Source organism: Pteronotus mesoamericanus, unplaced genomic scaffold, assembly GCF_021234165.1.
Source record: "Pteronotus mesoamericanus isolate MK-2021 breed Mesoamerican mustached bat unplaced genomic scaffold, CSHL_Meso_final scaffold_507, whole genome shotgun sequence".
Lineage (NCBI taxonomy): Eukaryota > Metazoa > Chordata > Mammalia > Chiroptera > Mormoopidae > Pteronotus > Pteronotus mesoamericanus.
In genome coordinates this window covers 7599057-7621483 of record NW_026555319.1, presented here as the reverse complement: position 1 = coordinate 7621483, position 22427 = coordinate 7599057, and the positions used below count along the sequence as shown (strand labels likewise).

General features: G+C 52.9%; 1 pseudogene; it reads right to left on the bottom strand.

Moving 5' to 3' along the window:
• Window positions 1-4625, bottom strand: part of LOC129087198 (TAR DNA-binding protein 43-like) — an 89238-nt pseudogene extending 84613 nt beyond the window's left edge.
• Between the last annotated feature and the right edge of the window lie 17802 nt (window positions 4626-22427).

Here is a 22427-nt window from a genome sequence, read left to right as displayed (position 1 = left end):
TGCTGACCCTGCCGGACCGTCTGCCTCAGGCTTCTCTGTGTCAAGAGGGGGCCGCGGCCATTTGTGTGTGCTCGTCCTCGGGGGCCCCGAGCTCCTGCCTGTGCCCATGGACTCCTGATAGTGGCGGGCACTCCAAGGCATTCAAGATGGTGCCAAAGAAAAGAGGAAAATAAAGAATTGGGGCAGCCTATAAGTTATCGGGATAACATCACCTATTTAATGTTAATTAGTGTTTTTAACAACCAGTTGCGGTGCCATTAACTTACAATAGCAACCTTGAGGGCATGCCAGCAAGCTCCAGCAGACTAACTTGGGCAGCCAGTCGGTGCTGGGTGTGCAAAGTAGAGTCAGATTGCAGGCTGATTGCAAGCTGGCATCGCCTGAGCAGGGTGCAGGCAGCCGGGGGTGGGGTGGGTGGGGAGAGGGTGCCGGAGGAGCCAGGCATCTCACTAAGTGGATATTTATAGCTGGGCTCTTGGAATAAATGATCCACGGAGAGCGCAGGAGGGGTGAGGCTGCTGGCGGGTGGCCAGGCCTGAGGTGCTGGTTCTCGCCAAGCTGAAGTCTCAGTGGTTGGTCCACCCTGGGATCCTGGCTGCCCTGAGGTGGGGAAGATGGGAGACGCGTGCTGGGGTACAAGGCGGCGGCAGGGTCCCTGGCCTGCTCCTACACTCCTAAATGTGGACCTCGAATCAATCGCGTATTCTCCCTGTGGCTTTCGTTCTCCTTAATGTCAGCATGGCACAGTGGTCCAATGGACAGCGAGCATCAAAAACATAGCTTCCGTGTCTTTGCGTTCACCAGCCGTGGTGGCCAGCCTCCAGAGTGCTCTGCCGTGACCCACGTTGCTGTTCGTAGCCCTCTGCGGGTCCCCCTCACACAGAAGAGGGCGTGACCTGGGTCACCAACAGGATGCTGTGGGAATGACCGCGGTGGCCGCTGAGGCTGGGTCACAAACACTGTTGTGGTGTCCTCCTTGCCTCCTCTTGCATCACTAGCACTTGCGGAGGGGAACCAGTGGCCGTATCGCGAGGACACTCCCGCAGGCCATCGGAGAGGTCCCCAGTGAGAGACCGAGGCCTCGGGCCAGGGGCCAGGGTCAACTCGCCAACCATGGGAGGGGGACACCTTGCAAGCCAGTCCCCCAGCCCCAGCCCACCTTCCCGATGACCGTGGCCCCAGCTGGCATTGGACTGGAACCTCCTGAAAGCCCTGAGCCAGAACCACCCCTCTGAGCCGCCCGTGGGCTCCCGGCCTGCAGAGATCATGTGGATCGTGGGCAGCTCTTGTTGTTCCAAGTCACTAAGTCTTGGGGCCAGTCACTCACTATGTCCCAGTAGATAACTCTCTTACCAACACATCAGCAGCTCTTAGCCCAACATCTGGCACATGAGGGACAGCTAAGATGCAGCTGTTCGTGAATGGATGTATGGTGCGGCGTCATACGGCTGCCCTGCTGGGTAAATAAGCTAATTCACGCAAGTCCTTAGCGTGGTCCTGGCACACGCCGAGAGCTCAATAACAACCTCTACAGACGTCATCAGTCTCTGGTCACCTTCATTGTTACCGGTATTATCAGGCCACGTCGGTTGAGGGGTGGGGACAGGCAGGGACTTGGAGTATGGGACTCCCAGACAGCAATGTCTAAGGAAGATAAAGGGAGACAAAAAAGAAAAAACATCTAAAGATCATTTTCCTCTCTAGGAGCTCTTGTCCAGTTTTTGGCGGGCAGTGGCCACTCTGCGTCTGCGCGACTGTGCCAAGATGCCAAGGCCTCCCCCCGCAGGGGCCTCCGATCTGGTCGGCCTGGGCCAACGTGAGAGCAGGGCTGTGACAGGATGATCGGGGGCCCCAAGAAAGAGTTAAACCCTCCGGGAAGTGGAGCCTCCCAGTCCCGGGCAAATGCAGAAGGGGCTGACCTGGCTCCAAGGGTTAATACTATTTTGTTTTCCAGGACTATTTGTTATATCAGGTTAGCGCAGGCAGAAGGTCAAGGGGCTCAGCAGCCCCCCTCCCCGGCACCCCCTCCTCTCCGCCCCCCACCCCATCCCTGTCGGCTCCAGCTGCAGCCTTACTGCCTCCTTTAAGTGGGTGACCCCAGACACTCAGCGATCCTTGGGATTTTCCTGCCCGCGCCCTCAGCGCAGCGCAGCCGCGCCAGCGGCCTCTCCCCGGCCCTCGGAGGGAGGCGCGAGCTGACAGGCACTTTGTGAGCAGGGAGACGAGCGCTGCAATTTGCGCTGCGGTTTCTCTGGGCAGGAGCAGATCAAAAAAAGGGTCCTTTGTCTTGCTTTGCCCTTTCTTTCCTTCCTCACCCTCCTTTTCTCCTTTTCCTTTTTGCTCCCAAGGTGTTTCCTCTGTCCCTGTCTTCCAGCCCTGGTTTTGCTTTTCAGCTCCCTTATCTGGGCACGTGCAGAGTGTCAGTCCTTCATTGCCCCTCTCGTCCTCCCCTTCTTTCTTTCTTTCTTTCTTTGTTTTTTTAAATCTGTCTTGTGAAATCGGGCTTGAAATCAGGCATCAGATCCCAGCTCTGCCCCTGCGCAAATTAGAACATGATCCCAGGGGAGTCCTTGAACCCCTCCCAGCCTCAGTTTCTTCATTATGATACAAAGTAATTGATCCCAACACTATGGGCTCATCGTGGAGAGTGAACCAGGACGCGCGTGGGAGGGCCAGGGTCTGGTGTACAGTGAGTGCCCAGTAAGTGTTAGCCTTTCCGTGTCCGCAAGCCTTTCCTCTGCCTTTTCTTTTCTCCCCGTGGCTGTGTTTTTTTAAAAAATAACTTTCTTTTACATTTCTGGGAGATTCTCTGTAGGTGGGAAAACCTCTGCACAGAAAGCATGGCGGTATGGTGACAAGGACCTGGGCCTGTCACTTAGTAGCTGTCTCACCTTGGGCAGGTTACTGAAATTCCCTAAACTTCACTCTCCTCCTCTGCAAAGTCGGGAAAGAGTCCTCCCCTCTAGGGTGCTGGTGAGGATTAAATGAGACAGCGTGAGGTGCTAACTTACCCCAGAGCCCGGTGGCCACTACTTTGTCTCTCTCCTGCCACTTACTGCCCGCCTAGCCAGGCCTGTTTCCGCCGCCGCATAACCCTCCGTCTGTGCTCAGACAGACAGCTTAGCTTGTTACTGTGGGTCCCTCTCTCGGGCCATTTGGTCATCCAGCCAAACACCTACCCCGCCATCCATCCTTCCATCCGTCCACCCACCCATCCACTCATTCATTCATTCAGAACCATTGCAAGACAGTCGGCCTAAATCATGCCTTATCATAAAACTGTGCTTGATAGCTCAAGAAGGAGAAGGAAGAAGTAAAAACCACTACCACCACCACAGGACTTGGGAGCCATAACCTCCTTCCTTCCAAGTCCTCTCGTGGGACAGGCGGGGAACAGAAGGGACTTGGACCTTGAGGACAGGACACAGGTGGCGGGGTAGCTCTGTGGTTTGTAAGCTCGCCTCCCTGGAATCCGAGGGTCCTGTTCTTGTGCTGAAGGGGTTCCTGATGGAGGGGCTCCCACTTCAAAAAGAGCAGCAGCTGGCCTTCTTTGCCTTTTATATCGGTCTCTGTTTAAGATTTAATTTTTGAAAAACTTAAAGTGTTTGGGAAAAAAAAAAAAGTTCAGCTGCCAAGCACTTGTATCGCTGCACATTTTAGATACTAAAGAAAACTTCAGAAAGATCTGTCTTCTACCCTGTTAACCGCAGGCTAAAGAGGCAATCCCTCACTCACGAGGTTTTGTGGAATTCTTATCATAAGCCAGGCAGTGTGCTCGCAGTTAAATGGGTGGTCTCATTTAATGTAAGACCTCTGTGGGGTCGGTACTATTATTATCCCCATCTTTCCGAAAAGAAGCTGAGGCTCAGCGACACCAAGGTCCGTGCCCAAGTCACACAGCAGCTGGAGCAGTGGAGCTCAGATGCAGACCCAGGAATTCTCACCAGGACACGTCCTGCCTGCAATGGAAGGCTGTTTACCCGGCACGTGGCGGCCACAGGGCACTGGAGGAAAAGTACCGATAGGACTTGCTGTCCGGCCTCTTCTGCGGCCAGTTCTTCATTACCCCTTCCAGATGTTACGATGAGCGGCAGAGGGCATTGGTTATGGAGCTCACACATCCAACAACCTAAAACTACGGATTTGTGGATTCAGGAGAAACTGAGGCTAGTGCTTTTCGAATCAAGTGCCTCAGAGCCTGAGGCTTCCCTGAGGGTCTTCTGAGGCTTCCCCCAGATATGCTCAGAGGCCAGCATTTCAACTTGGATGCCAAACCGACCTGGCTTCATGTCCGGGCCTGGCCGGGCACTCACTGCGTGACCCTGTGGGAGTCACTTTCCTTTGCGGAGGCTCTGCTTTTGCATCTATAAATGGGAAACAGAAATTAGACCCAAGTCATGAGTTTACTCTGAGAACGAAGTTGAAAAATGCATCTAGAATGTTAGGTAGAGTGCCTGGCATATAGTGACCACTTGAAAATATTGGCTGTCATGGCAATCGTCATCACCATCATTACTATCACCACCATTGTCATCATGTGTCACTGTTACCATCCCGACCATCATCACCGTCACCACCATCAGCAGCAACGGCAGCATCATGCCCGTCACCCTCATCGCCACCATCGTCGTCACCATTGTTCATGACTCCATGAGAGTCTATGACCAAATGGCAATGAATCTAAAGAAATAGTTGAAACCCAGAGACCGCAGCCAGTCTGGATAAGGAGCCTTGAGCTAGGATCGAAGGGAGAAGGTGACCAACAGTCCACAAAGATTATTTTTCCAAACTGTGTCTATAGGTCTTAACATAACTCCCAGGATTCTCTCTAGTGCTGGTATCACTGGGATCAACTTAATAAATTTCATAGCTCAAGGTTGGAACTGCGTTGGAGTCTCACTACTGTTCCTCATGGGGATGATGTGGAAGCAGGAAATGTGGCCTCTTAACCTGGCTGCCCTGATTAAGAAAAGTGTGCGTATGCATGAGAGAGAGAATGAGAACGAGAGGGAACTTAGACAAGCTCTCGAACCTCTTCAAGCATCATTTCCTTGCCTGGAAAATGAGGCAAATACTTCCAAGTGTGGCTGCATCCCAGGAGCTGTAGGAAGGATACAATTGGAGAAGGTAACATTTGTTGAGAGGCTGCTGCATCCCAGCTGCATTCACATGCGTGATCTCGCTTTACCCTCACCACTCTCCCTGAAATAGATACCTGCCCCCCATTTCAGGATGAGGAGCTGAGGCTCGCCCAGGTGCAGTCCTTGGCCCCAGCACAGGCAGGCAGAACTAGCACTCATTTGTCCATCCGCCAGCTACTGATTTACTGCCAGACTCGGGAATCCACACCCCTTGTGTTTTAACAGGTCCCCAAACGAGCTCATGCAGAAACCAAAACACCAGTTGGAGGCTGCAGTGGACTTTCATGTTTCCGACTATCTTCTTAGGTCATTACTATTAGCAGTAATAGGAGTGGTATTTATTTCATGAGTAGAGGTGAGTGAAGATCTCTCATGGTCTGCTTTTAGCGCTAACTCATACTGCGCTTACTGATAGGAATAACCAGTATGATTTATTGAGCACTAATCAGGTATCAGCCCCTGATCTAAGGGCTTTCCATGATCATTTCACAAACACTGTCTGTGCCAGGCGCGATTTTATCCTCATTTCACAGATGAGAAAACTTGGAGCCGTCAGTTGACAGTGATTTTTGGGAGCATCTACCTTGTGTGAGCTGCTGTCCCAGGCACTTTGGGTACAGTGGTGACAAAGATAGAGCCTCTGTCCTCAAGGAGCCTAGTTTGACTTGGTGGATGGGTGGACACAGATTAGAAACACAGAAACAAAGCCTTGAGAGAGCGCTTCCAGCACTGGGGAGTTCCAAGTAAGGAAAGCTAGGGTGGGGAGCTCCAGCGTGGGTGCTGAAGGAGGTCAGGGAGGGAGGTGTCTGTGGAGATGACATTTGGGTCACATTTGAATGATGAGAAGAAGGCACTCGGAGACCAAAGCCTTCTGAGCACAGAAAGCTGCATGCACAAAGGCCCTGGGGTAGGCCCAGGATGGGTGGAGGCGATGTGAAGGCTTTACATCCCACAAGCTGTTCTCTGCTTTTGAGCTCAGGGCTGGTCCCAGAACAGACAGCCTGACTCATCCTGTTTTCTTGCCTCTTGGAGGCTCCATCAGCTGGTGCAGGCTGCAGCTGAATTGTTACCTCGCTGGGTATTTATGGGGGAAGAATCGTCTGGAGTTGTCACTTTCCAGGAGCACAATCCCAAGGCTGATTGCCTCAGGAGAAGGGTGCAAAGCCAGGCCTCAGCCCTTGGCTGGCCAAAGAGTAAATCTCCAACGAGGGGCTCTTGGTGATGTTCCCTGGCTGGGTGTCCAGCCTTTTGGCATCTCTGGACCACACTGGAAGAGGAAGAGTTGTCTTGGGCCACACATTAAATACACAAACACTAACAAAAACTGATGAGCAAAAAAAAAAGGTTTTAAGTAAATTTACGATTTTGCGTTGGGCCGCATTCATAGCCATCCTGGGCTGCACGCGGCCCGTGGGTTGGACACCCCGCGGGGAGTAAGTGAGGTCCCCCCATCCTGGGGCAGCTCACAAACGTCATACTTATCCTCACCAAAAAGTGCGGGCATGACCTGTCCATCTACTGTGCTCAAGGTAGGAGCACGGCCTCCAGAGAGGTAGAGCCCAGCCCTCTTCAAACGCCACTGTGCACCTGCGCCTCCCGGGGCCGAGACAAAATGCACATCCGATTCCAGGGGGTGGGGGCAGACGCGTTCTGTGTTTCTAAGAAGCTCCCGGGTGAGCCCAGGCAGCATAGGTGGAGCAGCTAGAATAGATGGAACCGAATATTCCAGAACAAAGAAAGAAGGTGGCAAAACAGTGACTCTAACTGTGTATAGAGTATTTACTACTGCATATAGTCTTTACTACTTACCACACAGCCTTTCATTTTGCCCTTCAAACCCTGCTCTGGGGGGACAGGGGGCATGGTCAGTATCCAGTTTTACAGGCAAGGAAACGGAGGCACTGAGTGGTTAAGTGTCTGCCCAATGGCCCTGTAGTAGAGAGAGGTGGCATCACACTGTCTTAACTTCAAAGAGCACCTCCGAGCCGCTCTCCCAAGTGGATGGATCTCAGTCGGGAAGGAGACTCCTCCTGTGGCATTTTAAGTGGACGCGCACTCAGCACTTTCAGGCTCACCCGCCAGATGGGAAGGTGGCGGGGGTTGGGTGGGGGGGGCGGGGGAGAACGTTGGGGGCGGGCTTAGCGGCCAAGACTAAGGTTCTCCTCCCTGTCAGGAAGTGCCCAGGATTGTCTTTTGGAGGGATTTTGGATGACTAAGGGGTCCCACCCACTGTCTGTGTCTTTTGGGAATCTTGAAGCTCTCAGCTAACTCAGTTCTCCAGACACATCAAAACCTGGAGGTCTGGGCAGAGGAGAAGTGTTTTGGAGCAACATGGGCCTATCAGGTTCTGCCTGACGTTCTGTTGGTTCTGGTGTGTCATCCCTGGTTGGCCCAGGGATGGTTCCCACCATCAAGGGGCACACGGGCTAATAAAAGAACCAGGTGATTAAACAGGTAACTCTTGATGAAGAGCAGTGGGGTAAGCCCAGGGCCCTCCAGAGCCGGTGCCGGAGACGCCCAGCCTAGACCCGGGCCCCGGGGGCGGGGGGGGGGCGGGGCGGGCGGGATGCTGAGAGGGCCCCATGGACCTGCAGCGCCGCCGGAGGGGGCCCAAGGGCTATGGGGTGGCCCTCCCGCGGTCCTCACCACCCTTCTCCATCAACTGCTGCCTGGCCCAGGCTCAGCGCTTGTGGGTAAATCTCTGACACTTTTTCAAGTCAGAAAATCATCATAAAATACCTATAGAGGTTGCCCCTCTTCCTCCCCAGCAACAGGCACTGTTTCCAACCCGGAAAGACACAGCCTGAGAGCAAAGTCAGATGCTGCAAGGATTCCCCTATCCTCCCCCCTCTTCCCTCCAGCAACCGCTGCCACCCCCTCCTCTCCGCCCCTCCTTCTTTCTCCCTCCCTGCTCCCCCCAACTCCCCCCCCCCCACCCAGGAGACTGGAGGAACTTGGCAAGCCATCTCGTCGCCAATCAATCTGTGGTGTAACAATTAGCACTTAGGCACCACTCTTGCTAAACACACGCTTAGAAAACACTTAAAAAAAAAAAAAAGGAAGAAGAGTCATCCGAAGCAGAAGCAGCCGCGTGGTGGGGAGGGGGGGCGTCAGGGAGCGGAGCCAGGAGGGGTTCTGGGAGGAAGCAGATCAATGCACTGCGGAGTAGAAGGCATCTAATACCCTATTATTGACGAGGCCAAAGCACTTTGAGGCGTGTTTCCACCGTGAGCAATTAGTCTGCGAGACCGCAGGAGTTAAGCTAACACTGGTAGCCCCCCCACCTCCCCTTCCTCCCCGAGAGCAGTTGGATGACACTTTCATTGGGTAGCGAGCCCCCGCGGCAGTGGCGCCAGCCTGCAGCCATAATGGGGCCCATCCGAGCAAGGCCAAGTGCTCCAGCCTCCCAGAAGGCCCCCTCCCGCCCCCACCTGCCCCGGCCCCCTCCCGGCCGCCCCCGCCCACGCCCGGTAACAGAATCCAGTCGACACAGAGTCTGTCTGCGCGCCTGCGAGCTGCCTAAATTGATTGTAATGGTTTTATCACGCGCAGAGGGAGCGGGCTGTTTTCTCGCCTGTGCTGTCGGCTTTCATAAACGCCCGGGCGGGAGGAAGTGGGTCCTCTTCGGGAGCAGTGGATCGGATGAAAGGCAACTTTTGTTTGCTGGCGAGAAACTCGGCAGCCTCCGCGGCCGCCTGTCTGCTGCTCCGCTCAAGGCTGTTGTTTCTCTCTTGACCCCATGGCTTGTTGTGCACACAGGAGACTCAGCAAACCCCCAACAAAAGGCGCAGGGCCGGGGGGGGGGGGGGGCGGGGGTAGATGAAGAGGGCTCCTTCCTGGAGCCAGTTCTGGGTTCATCACGAATGGCAGGAGGGTTTGGGAAAGAAGGGTTCTGTAGACAGAAAAGTGATTGAAGGTGACACTCGCAATCAATAACAATAATGAAGAGGATGATGGTGGCTAGGTGGCATTTTACAGTGCTTCAAGGAAGCAGCCAGGGGTTTTAAAGCACATTAGGGACATTTCTTGGTGTCCTCACGGCGGCCCTGTGAGATTGGTAGGCATTATTTCTTCATTTTACAGATGGGGAAACCGAGGCATAGGGGACTTGGGCAAGGCGACACAGTGAACCACTGGAAGAAGGGTAAGGGGAGCTGGACCCCAGCCCTGCTGATTCATAACCCGGTCCATTGTCCACACACCACAGGGCCTCCTTGAATTCGGTCGGTGAGAAAGACAGCCTCGTAATACCTCAGGTATTGGGGAAACGGGGGCAACTGGGACCTTTGAATGATTCAGGCTTAAGAGTATCTAAACCAAGCCCTGCCAGATAAAATGAAAGGGACAGAAAAAGACAAAAGAAAAAGAATTTTTAACAAAGCAGAAAGAAAACCAACGTGAAGTGCCCTGGGGTTGAGGCGCACCTGCTGCTCGCGAGGCTCCGTCGCAGCCTCGGTGTTGCCCGCTCTGCTCCCTCTGCCTGCTGCTCCCGATTCTATCCCGGCTGCGTCCAGCGGAAACCGGGAGAGCCTTCCAACTTGACCTCCTTGAGGACGCCTCTCATGATCTCGTCCCATCCCCTGCACCCTTCCTCTTTCTGCAGCACAACCCAGCCACCCTGTCCTCTGCAGTGCTTTATTTTCTATTTTCCCATTTATGTGAATTCAGCAAATATTTATCGTGCTCCGGTGACAGGCCTGTCTCTGCGTTAGACTGACAGTTCATTGGGCCATGTCTGTCTTGCCTTTATCCCCTCTGTGCCTGGCACATAGAAGAAACTCAGCCAATGTGTGGTGTGTGAGTGAGGACCAGGATCCTGGGCCAGTTTCTTGTTATTGCAAATAAAGTTCTACTGGCACACAGCCATACCCATTCACATGCGTGTCCTTCATGGCCACTTTCAGGCCACGGTGGCAGAGTTGAGTAGTTGTGACAGAGACCATATGCCCTACAAGCCTGAAAGTTTACTATCTCGCTCTTAATGAAAAGTTTGCTGCCCTTGATCAAGAGGATGATTCGATAACTTGAAGTGTTTTCTGGGTTTGCCTAGCAGTCATGATGGAGTGGCAGGCTGAAGTTCCTGCACTCCCGTAGGCTGACTGGCTAAATGGCTCTGAGTGTCACCCCTTCCTGTGCCCATGGCACTTAGTGGCGTTCTTCCATACTCTTTGTGGCTAGACCACATGCCTTGTTTTGGCTAATGGGCCAGTAAGAAACTCCATGCAAACAAAGCCTTGAAAAAGTGATTTTGTTTTTTCGCTAGCCACCACCATGACAGCGACCCCAGGCTAACCTGCTCGAGGGGCTTGATTGGTCCCAGCCGAGGTCATTCTGGAACAGCCTTCACCCCACCAGCCTGCCCCTGCTTCTGAGGGTGAGCGAGACGGCTGCGCCTGGGTCGGAGCAGAACTCGACAATGTGCAGGCTCAGTACTAAGTGGCCATTTTGAGCCACCAGGATTTGGGTTAGTTTGTTACACAGCAGCAACTAACACACCTACTCCTAGGAGTGTGCAATTCACGCCTCCCCCCGGGCTCTGCAACGCAAAAAATGGCCCTGGACATAGCCCGCAAGGGTTCCTTTGTATGATGTGGGGAGGGGGGAGGGGGTATAATTAGTTCTCACATTCACCCTTCCTTCCCGCCTTGGGAACACTTCATTCTTTGGGAAGAGAGAGCAGAACCATCAAAAGGATGCGCTGACATGAGAGTTTGCAGCAACAGTTCCTGATGGCGTCAGGGAATGAGTATCCTCTTTGGAGGAAGGACCAAGCCAAAGTGACTGAATGCAACAGCCTTGGGGAGTTCTGTGGATCACATTGTCGGAGGCATCCCGGACCTGCATTAGCATAAACACCAAGCCAGGCGTGGCGAGGAAATTAGGTGTCCGCTGTGCTTGTTCACAACGTTGTAGACCACGGGTCTGTAAAAATATGTACTGGAACACACAGTTCTTTACAAGTCAAAGCCTGAAACCGAACCAGCAGATAAATGGAGTTTTCTATGTGTTCTTAAACCTTTCTTTCTCCCTCTTCTCCCCTCTCCTCCCCGTTTGCTCTGTCCTTATCTCCTATTTCACGTTCTCATGCTTCCACGCGTTTCTTTGCTGAGTTGGAGGTAAGGCATCAGCTGTCTTCGGTGCACCCAGCACAGTAGGAGGAACTGTGGGAAGCAGCTGAAGACAACCTCCTAATCCCCAGCCCAAGGCGCCAACCCTCTATTTCTCACAAGGAAGCACAGTGGCTCCCATTGTCCCATTGGCATTGGTGGGGATCTCTTGCCTGCATCCCGGACGAAATCTTTAAGTCTAGAATCTAGCCACATGCCATTCCGGGGATGGTATGAAGACCCGAGGGACCCAGCTCCCAGGGAAAAGGAATGTGGCCAAGGTCAGAATGGAGAGACGGGCCAGACATGGGATGGGAAGAAAAAGAGGAAGACCCAGTCTGGGGAGGTATACAATTACAACTCCTTTCCCTACGAGGAAAGCAGGAAGGACAGGCTTCCATAACCCCAGGCCCCGGCGCTCTCCAGTTCTGCATGGGCGGGTTCAATGTCAAGTCCGCCGTGGTGCTGGGGGGCGGGGGGGGCAGCTGAAGCAGTGGATTGGGGAAGCGGGCATCGGGGTGTGTGCTCCTGGGAAGCGAAGTCCTCAGTGTTCCATTGGGTGGGTCGCTCTTGCCTGAGTGGGTCAAGGTGTCACTCTTGAAGAGTGACGTTTGCAGCAGAGCTGTCCCAGGAACATGGTTGGGGAGCGGGGGGGGGGGGGGGGGGGTAAGCGCCACTGGCAGTTGAACTTGGGTGAGCTGCATACCAATGTCTCCAGCCAAGGTGCAATGTCACCTTGTACCTGAGACCTGCATCACCTCGACTTCCTCTGCCCTCGCTTGGCTCCCATCCCACCCCCACCACCCAGAAAACTATCTGTTTCAAGTCCTTGTCACCGGCCCGACTTCTGGCAGATTCCTTACTAGACCAAGAGAGACATGGGAAATGGAGAGGGTCGGTGGTATTTTTTCCTTGCCTAGGGCCTAACTCTGACCCCTGAAAGAATGATAATGATGAAACCATTTTCTTTTTAAAAAATATTTTACTTATTTACTTTTAGAGAGAGGGGGAGGGAGGGAGAGAACCATCCCTCGGTTGCCCTGAAAAACAGTGACTCTGCGGGCACGTGGCCTCCAGCCCAGCCAGCGGGGCTCCTGGGGGGAGGCCCTCCTTTATGTCCCCACAGTGGGCTGAGCAAGAGTAAAGGGCAGTGAGCAGTGGAAGGAAGAGTGTAGAGGAGCTCGAAGCAAAGCCCTCCTCAAAGTGCAAGGGAGTAAATGGAGAATCAGACTTGTGTGTGGAAAGGTGGGACCCCAGTCCCCAAATCATAGGCTCAGTGGGTCCGCGCAGTTAGTTCTATGTGCCTTGTATGGTGCCTGCTGCTAGGAGTCTTTTCAAAGAAAAGAAATAGCAGAGTGTTTGAGATGCTTATAATTGGTCAGAGGAAATAAAAGTGGCACGTGGAACTACTTGGGAGAAACTTGCACTGGATGCGTAATCAAGAACAGAATGATATGTTTCGAACACCGACTTCTAAGGAAGATGAGACAGAAGGTAGACAAATGGGTCGCACAGGAGAGACATGTCTGAGTAACCGAAGCCCTAGTTATCAAATAGGTACGACAAGTCATTCTCCCGCTTTCCGTTGCCCATGGCAGACATCACCAATCTATCGCGCTCCTCTGTCCTTCCGCGTCCTGTCAGGGTCCTGCTTCTGAAGACGCTGAATGAGGCAGGCACTGCCAGAGGTGAAATCTCCTGCTCCCCTGCCCTTAGCAGGTGAGGGCAGGTTTTAGAGAACCACTGGGAGGTGTGGAAGCACAGGGAATTGAGTCGCCATAGACCCACTTGTATCTCAGTGCCTCTAAGACCGGAATGTGGACCAGGCCTCCTGGAGAACTGGACCATTGATTCATTTCCATTCTGAATCTGGAATCTTGCAGCAGTTCTGGTAACCTCCATTTGTCTCGCACCTCCCATTCAGAGAGATGCCGAGGGACAAGGAGAGGGCAAGAGAGAGAAGAGAGAGAATGAGCAAGCAAAACATCCAACTGGGGTAATTTGTCACCAGCCAGTATGGTCTGTCTTTATAGGACAGAGACTGTCTCCAAGACAACTTATAGATGGCTGACTCTTATTATAATATAATATAATCGAACCTTTTCTCAATTGCTTTTAGCTGGAATGGCAATTCTTTAACCCAGGTCAGCAATCTCTCCATGAAGAGCCAGACAGTAAATATTGTAGGCTTTGTGGGCCATGCAGCCTCCATCACAAGTATTCAGCTCCATCATCGGAGAGCATAAGCGGTCACAGACGACACGTAAACAGACGAGGGCTGCTGTGTTTCAGTAGAATTTTATCTACAAAAACAGGTGCACGTAGCTGAGAGGTTCCGGCCCCTGCTGTAACCAATCAGTTGTGGCCAGGGTTGCAGGATCCCAAGGCTCAAGAGAGACATCTGTATGCAGAAGGGTCTGTGCCCTTCTCAGTTGGGAATGGTTTTTTGCTGATGTTGAAATGTAGTTTGTAGACTGGGGTTGAATTGCAGTCAGTAGCTGACACTGTGTTCTCATGCACAGGTTCTAAAAGATAAACAGTGGTTTTCAGCAAACCAAACTGCATTTATCTTCGGTGTTTTTCTTTTCTGGAGTCTCCCTCCTATTGCCATGTCCTTTTTGTATATAACGAGGGTGGAACATGTGCGGCACGCCCACTGTAACCCCCATTGCTTCACCCATGGCAGACATCACTAATCGATCACAATACTGTTTCTCACTGCATCTGTGCATGGCCCAGTCTCCTTCTAAATATAAAACAATCCCAACCCATCACTCAGAGGTGGCCTCCCAAAATGAATCCCATTAGCTATGATAGTAAGAAGAAGAGAGTAGAAACAGAGGAATGACAAACAGTTGTGAGAATGGATAAGTCCAAGATGGCATTCCAACTATGTAACTACCAAGGTCTCCACACCCCTGTGTTAGAATCCCACTTTAACAGACCTACAGGAGACAGAGGAATTCTCCTCACCAAGGCACCCAGCCTTTTCCCTCTTCCGGCACATCGTCTCCTTCTTGTCATTCTCACGGGTGCCTGGAAGCTGAGTTCCAGCTGCTTCCTGGGGTGTCTTTGCTCAGAGTCTGGCAAATCTTTCCCACTGAGTGGGAGGGACATTTCGGCTCAGACATTTGCGGCCCCTCCCAGAGCTCCCAGGTTTGAAGGCAGGCCCAGCAATGTAGTTGGTGCCCGCACACCTCGGGCCCAGAGCCTGGGTGGCTTGTTCCTGCTGTTGGAACACCCTCCACTCCAGGCCCACCACATGGAAATGTCACCTGGAGGAACATTGTTCTTAATGTTTCCGCTTTGATCATCACCTTCCAACTTGCATTGCTGAGAAAAGGAGAAATCGGCTTTTAACACCGTCTACTTGCCCTCTGTAAGCACCTTCTGCATTTCATCTCTCAAGGCGGGGAGAGGTCAGCGCTGGGCCTCAGAAGAGTGAAAGCCTTGTCAACAGGCGATTCCTGCCGCGCGGGAGTGGGGTCCTCAGAGGCCCTGCTGGCGGGGCAGCCGGGGAGCTCACCTGGAAAATATTTCAGGAGGAGCTGTCACGGGCGCTCTGAGTGCCGACAAGATATGGCGGGGAAATCCACCAAGTGCTTCTAGGAGGCAGTCCTTTTCTCGCGCAGAATCTTGCTGGCTTTCTAGTTAGGGGCCCGGAGGGAGTTGACTGGCATTGAAGGATGAGCCAGAAGAATTGGAGCAGCAACTGGGGATGCGGCAGGGGGTGCCGGGGGGGGGGGGCGGGCGGCGGGAGGGGGTCAGCGTGTTTGGGGTTGAAACAAGGTTTTATCCCATCTGCTCTCATTCTCCCCACCCTGACCTCAGTGATGCATGGAGCAGGTCATTTGACATCCTTGTCCTCTGTTTGCAATGACAGCACAGTGGTTCAGAGAACAGGCTGGGGCTGCAGTTCTTGAGATGGAGTCCCAGGCCCACCGCTTTTTAGCTGGGTGACTTTTGGCAGCTTACTCAACCTCTCTCCATCTCAGTGGCTTCATCTGTAACGTGGTGGTAATACTAGCACAGACCTTAGAAGGTTGTCGTGAGGGTGGAAAGCATCGGGCCTGGGGAAAGCGGCAGCAATGCCCCAGGAAGAGAAACCTGCTTCTTCCCTCGCTTTCCTAGCCAGGATGCCCTGTAGATGATTAGGTCACCTGAGAGCCAATCTCTGTGGCCGGGGTGAGGGCGTGGAGACTGATGGGCTAATACCTAGGTTACAGGCCCATTCCTGGGGATGGTGGCAGGGCCCGTGCTCCTGGTACTTAGGGGTCTGCAAAGGCACGTTCTCGCCAGAGACGCCAAGTGTTATGGGTGGACCTGCCGTGATCCCCAAATAAGGGGCAGTTCCTGGGAAAGTGGGAAGTGCATCCTGGGTAGTCCTACAGAGCCCACCAGGGGCCTAAGACATTGAGAATGAGCAAAACCCAGACATCCCTGACCCTGGCAGTGGTGCCTTTGGCGCCACTCAGCCAGGCACGCCCCGCGCCCCCCGCCCCCCTCCCCACTCTGGCCTCCTGTCTTGTGGAATAAGCTCTTACTCTCTCTCGCATATGTATCACCGGCAAATCTCAGGAAAATGCAGGCTCTGAATCGGCAGGTCAGGCGCTCACTTCTCCGCTCCCAGAAGGTGGGGTTGCTGCAGACCCGCGGGCCCCACATGAGCAGCAAGGGCCTGGGACCTGGGCCCAGCATCGCTGCCTGGGAAAGGTAACCGTGGTAACTGGGACTTTATCCTCCCAGGAGAGGGCTGTGTAAGTCTTCCACTCCATCTCCCCCAAACATTCCCAAGCGGGGCCATTGCCAACTCAGGAACAATGAGGTGACACAATGGAGGCGGATGGCCGACACGTGCTTCCCTGGGCAGGTGTGGGGAAAGCAGGGCCAGCTGAAGGGGAAGCCTCTAATTGGCGGGGGAAGTCCCTCGTCTTACTTAAACAGGATGCAGGCAGAAGGCCCCGTCCAGGCTCCGCCGTGGCCTTGACAATGTGCTTACGAGGAGCGAAGGAAAGTGGGAGCCAGGAAGTCATGGCTTTCCTGTGGGCTCAGAAGCTGCCGGTGGACTTCCCATTATAGGAGGGCTACTCTGTACGCGGGGGTCCTTCTGGAAAGACACGTGTGCATTGAATCCTATTGAAAAAGCACCTGCCACCGTACTGTTCATTGATCAGATTTTAAAAATGACCTGTGTTCGCATGCTAAGGCTGCTGGAACGAATTACCACACCCTCGGTGGCTTAAAACAGTGGATATTTCTTCTGTCACAGTTCTGGAGGTCAGAACCCTGAAATCAGTATCATTGGGTCAAAATCAAGGTCTCAGGAGGGCTTCCTAGGCTCTCTTCTTACAATTGACATATTTAGAACCTACCTAGATAACCCAGGATAACCTCCCCAGCCAAGAGTGTTACTGTAATCATTTGTAAAGATCCGGCTCCCTTTTTTTCCATATAAGGTACTGTTGCAGGTTCCTGGTAAAGGCTTGAGTGTCTTTGGAGGGGACATTTCACGGCCCCCCACCTGATCTGCCTCCCCCGCTTGGAGCTGTAAACCCTGGGAAGGCAGGGAAGGCAGGGTTTTTGTCTCTGTCGTTGACAGTGCTTATCACAGCTCCTGGCCCAGAGTTGAGGCTTGAGCAATGTTTGTTGAATGAATGAATCAGCGAATGACTTTATAAGCCAGAGGGATAGAGACTTGCTCTTTAAAGGAAGGATACATAGAATCCCTTGTGAAGGGTTGTTTGATAATCTAAATCGTTGCCTTCAACGCATGCTCTGAAAAAGTGGGTTTCTCAGCATCATGGGTTTCTCCTTAGCGGCACACTCCCTCCCTGGGCAGCTGGGGACGTCCTTCTTCTGAAAAGTAGCCAAGAATCAGCAATGAGCTGTACTTTTTTTCTACCTAAATTTGATTGAAAGTGTCCAAGTGCAGCCAAACAGACTGAAACCACCCCTGAGTCATGGAGGTGGTATTTATAGCACAGACTGCCTGGGTCCAAATCGCAACCTGCCCCTTGCCCGCTGCGGGATGTGAGGCAGGTCCCTTCTCTTCCCTGAGCCTCAGTTTCCTCATCTGTAAAATGGCATGAGCCGTCCTACTTAGGTCATTAGGCTGTGGTGGGGATTTACTCTCTGGGTACTATGACTGAGCACTGAGGAGGGGCCAGGCACTCGGCACACACTGTGAGGCGAACAAACAAGAGTCTCTGCCTTTCTGGGGCTTCCAGGGTCCCCGAAAGCAGGCGTATGAGGGCTCTGCCAGAGGGGGTCACATGGCCCGTGCCCAACACACGTTTGTGCTACTATTAGTATAAATATGGGGGCCGGCAGAAGTAACGCCTGCGTGAGTGTGGTTGGCAGGGTAATAATATGGGTTGAAAAATTTATAGTTTTAATTTGAACATTTCACCTAAAAGGCCATATGGTGTGCTTGAGTGTGCTATTGTTATGTTACGGAATTACATGCTTCTGATTTTGTAATAAAAGATCTTGTAATAAAAAAGGGGCATTATTTGTGCCAGACTCGGTAAGAAAGTCATCACCATTTTCCTTCCTCCTTATTGGGCACAAATCTGCAGCTGTGGGCGTTTTTTCCTGCCTGTGACTTTAAGGAGGGTCACTGCATGTGGGAACTGAGGGACCGACCTGGGCTTCGGACAGGAAGGAGTCTGTCCTCGCAGGCCAGTATAGAAGGGGGAAATTGCTTTGGTATTGTAGGTTAGAGAGAAGTGGGGGGAAATAACTAGATTGAGACCAGTAACAAGAGAAGTGATACTAAGTGGACTGATGTATCTAAAGTGGGAGCCAACCTAAAGTGGGTAATAGTGTAGGAATTGTTTCATTGCGTGTAGTCTGAATTCTGGAGTTTGTACCTACAGGAGAGAAGCAGGCTCTGCACAAGAGAGTGGGGACAGGGTGTGGCTTCAGCGTTAGGGAGTCTGGTAGAGCTGGGGAATTTGAGTAAGGAAATGAGAAGAACCTTAGGAGCAGTGTTTGGGCAAGAAATGTCCCTGCCCCCATTTCTCTGGACCTGTCACTGTTGAACTGTGGATATAAGCACCTGCTTCTACTGCTTCTTCTTTTTACTTTCTTCCCATCCAACCTCACTAGACTAGGAGCCCCTGAGAAGAAAGGCGATACCCATTTTTCTCACTTAAATTAGGAGTATATTTAACCACAGTTAAGAGAAAACTCAACTCTCACATGATTTTTTAAAAAATAGTTTATTCTCCTTATGTAAGGGGAAGTCTAGAGGGAGATGGATGTTAGGATTAGTTTTGTAGCTCCAGTATCTCTCTGTGTTGTTCTTAGCTTGATTCTACTCACGTTAATGCCTCAGGGTCACAAGACGGCTGCTGTGCCTCTAGGCATTACGTCTGCTTCTCAGGCTAGAAGGAGAATGAAAGGACAAAAAGGCCTTAATGAGTCACACCCATCCCATTTTTATCAGGAAGGGAAATACTTTTCGAGAACTCCTTTGAGCAGATGTCTGTTCAAATCTCATTGGCCAGAATGGAGCCAGAGAACCAGCAGGGAAGATTGCTGAAATAAAGCACTATCTAAAAAAAAACAAAACAAAATAAAACACTACCTTGTAGAAAGCCCAGTGGAAGAGGGGATTGGGAATTGTACTTGAGAATGAACGAAAGGAAGAAGGACCTGGAACTCATCTTGAGGGTGAATGAAGGAGCCGTTTGATGCCCCGAATGAGCCCCCGTCCATCTACTCATCCCAGCAGTTTGCCACGATACTCTATCTTCCTGATACCCAAGAAAATGTGCGAATGCTCTTTCATAGTGAATAAACTCCTCTTCAGGATGGATCCCTCTTCAACTTGGAAGAGAAAGTCTTGGGTGCACATGGGGCTCTTGAAGGTGCCCTTGGGGATGTTTGCAAAGACACAAGTGAAATGTAGGGCTACTGGGTGTCTCTAAAGTCAAAGGAGGCAGCACTCGGGGTCCCTGTCTTGCTTTCAATCTTAATTAGCTCTCTCTGTCCATGCCCCGGCTGTAGGAGTTTGCCAGTGTTTTGCCCGTGAGCCTTGAGTCCTTGTGAAGGCCGGATGGAAGTTCAACGGGAATGAACTAGGGCATCTGTGCCCACTGGCTCCTTCTCCCAGGCCCTTGGGGAAGGATGTTTAGCCAAGACCTTGTCCAACTGGGGCGTCTTGACCTGACAGCCTTTTGTCGGAGGCGCTTGGGGAAGAGTGCCCTGCCACTCCTCGAGAAGTGGAAGCAGGGAACTGTGACCTTGGTCAAGTTACGGGGCTTCCCTGAGCCTCAGCGTTCTCTGCTTTGGCTCGCTCTGAACTTCACCCCAGACAAGGCATCTGAAGCATCTAAACAGGGCCTGGCACCTAATAAGCCCCAGTAAAAACCGGGCTCCTCTTCCTTCTCCTTCTTGTAATTCTTATGATGATCCCAACACGATTCGCTGGAAAGACCCGGGTTTGACATACGATCTGTTGCTTATCCTGTAGTTAGTTTTCTCCTGTGTAAAGTGCATGACGGTTGAGCTTCCCAGCATTGTGGTGGGAAGTTAGAAATGCGCACAAAGCAAAGCTTGTCGATGCGGAGGAGATAAGCACGCAGATGCATGTGTTACATGCTGGGTGGACACGGGAGGTCACACCCAAACACACCATCTGCCAGTAAGCGGGAGGTCTGCATTGGACAGGAAGCCGCAAGAAGGGAGGAGAGGGCTGGCGGAGGGAGGTCAGGCAGAGCATCGGGGAGGAGTGGAAGGCAGAGAAGACGGCTGGCCTTCACACGGTTAAATACAGACAGAGGAGAGAAATCGGACCAGGACTGAGCAGGAAGAGGGGGCTAAGAGGGGCCTGGCCCCTGGGGTTCTGGCTGGGGCGGGCGCCAAGGAGGTCCCAGGCTGGCTGGGCCATGGGCCGGATAGCGGGGGCTGTTCCCCGGGGGGAGGCGTTGCCCATTCGGCCTGCCCTTCCCGGGTTTAGGGTTAGTCCAGGGCTCTGAGATCAGACCCCACAGTTCTAGAATGGAGAGGCCCTGTGCAGAAAGGGGTACGGTGGGAGTCGACAGGGTAGCACGTACACCCCCAGGATCCAGCTGCAGCCACAGCATGAGAAGGCCAAGTGTGCACAGTATCCTGCCCGAAACTCTTATCCCAGCTTCGTTACCCACTGCCTGTTTGACTTTGTGCTTTTCGTTTTGTCTCTCTGACCTTCAACATCCCCGTCTCTTAATGGGGATCAGCAACTATTTTTAAAAAGCTGACAGCTACTGGGTACTTACATTGTATATCTCGACATATCCATTCTCTGCCCTTCCTGTGAACCCTTTCAACCCTCAGTCCAGCTCCGATGCTGACAGAGGAAGACCCTGAGGCACAGAGAGATTAAGCCACACAGCGGGGGAACCAGCTCGGGCAGGAGGGTCCTAGAGGCTCCAGTCTTTACCACCAAATTCTTCAACAAGCAATTGCACCAGGAATTCATGGACTGCAAGTGAGATCCGTTCTAAGAGAGAAAGTATAAGACGATCCAATCTTCGGGGTCGAGGGTCGGTGTTACTGGTGTCAAAGGCATTCCCTGCGGCCCACGAACGCTTTCCGTTAGTTGCTAGACCCGCATAGCCCTAGTTGGAATGCTCTGTTTTTCACGTGGGAACGTTCAGTTCTGGAGAGAGGCTGGGAGCAGCTCATTCGTTGTGTGAGTTATTCGGCCCTGAGTTTTGGAAGGCTTTTGCCGTCTGATAAATGATCAGGGGGACCCGGCATGGCTTTAGTGGGCGCCTACTTTGCTGGTGTGGGGAGGCCATCTTGAGTCCAGGTTCAATAACCTTAGGGGTGCTGCTGGAGGGGAGGCAGGTTGTGTCTGTACCAGGAAACCACACAGAGGTGGCCACGAGCTCCCTCTCTGGGCCAGTCGGTTGTAGCCAGGCCAGGGGACAGAGCTGCTTCTCCTGTGCCCAGACCCCTGGTTCTCTGCGTTCTCGGGAGTGTCCAACTGTGCGGCATCTGCAGGGGGCCCGGAGAACGCACCCAGCTGAGCTCCCAGCGTAGGAGGCCCTGGCTGTGGCTCTGATGTCCATCGCTTTCCCTGGGCTCCCAGGTCACTGAGAAGCAAATAGAGCCTTGACTGAGTTTCCTAAAAGTCCATAGTTACACCCGCAGCAAGAGCAGACGGTAAACAGTGACATTTGTCAGGATGGAGGCTGTCCATCCAGATCGTGAGCAGTTTATCTACAAGGATGTTTAAAAACTTGGATGTGTTTGCACTATTCGAACCTCTGCCTGGGGCCTGTGTGCTGGCTGCAGCCCTTGCTGGCCGAGTGAATAGCTTGGGCATGTCACTTACCCTGAGAAACCTTGGTTTCCTCATCTGTAAAATGGGCAGTACCTCTTCCTACCTTGAAAGGTAGCGGGGGTGGGGGGAGCCGATGATGTAGGTCATGGAAAGTAGAGCAGATGCCTGGGTATAGTAGGTGATCGATCAGCATTCCAATGGCTGTTGTTACTCACCTTTGTCATCTTATTTCTCTCTCCCCTCCACACAATCCAGGGGGTGAGGATCCTCCTCCCCATTTTACAGATGAAGAGACCGAGGCCTGGGAGACAACAGGCCGTGGAGGAATGGCCATCCCACCCTTGGAGACCCCTCTACCTCCTCCCCATTTATTTCCATGTTGGTATTCTGCCTTCGATCCACAAAAAGGTGCCCCAATAATGTGGAGGCTTTGTCAGCAAGTTCTAGCTGAGCTGATCTTCAGTTTGTGGCACTTGCAGTGTCTTCCGGGGGGTTGGGGGGTCGAGGGCATGAATTCATACATGTCTTTCCCGTTAGGGTGTCTAAGAAAGGCACGCTCCTGTTGCAGCCTGGCGCGGCACACGGGGGAAGCTGAATCAGAGCTGTCAAAGGGAGGAATCCCGCAAACGGAGCCCCGGCCCTCCTGGTGGGAGGCCACCACGGGTGCCCCTTGCCAGCCTGTCGCACAGGTTTTCCTAGGCAGCAGGTTCCATGCCGGCAGACACCTTGCGTCTGGCCACCGCGCTGTCTCCAGTGCCTGGTACGGAGAGGGGGTCATGTGCTGAATGACCCCGTGACTCCTTGAGGGAGGCGTGACCGTCTTCTGATCTGGGCCACCGAGGAGCAGCTCCCAGAGGCTGCTTCCAGGCTTGCGTGTAGGTCACCTCTCCCCCAGCCAGGTCG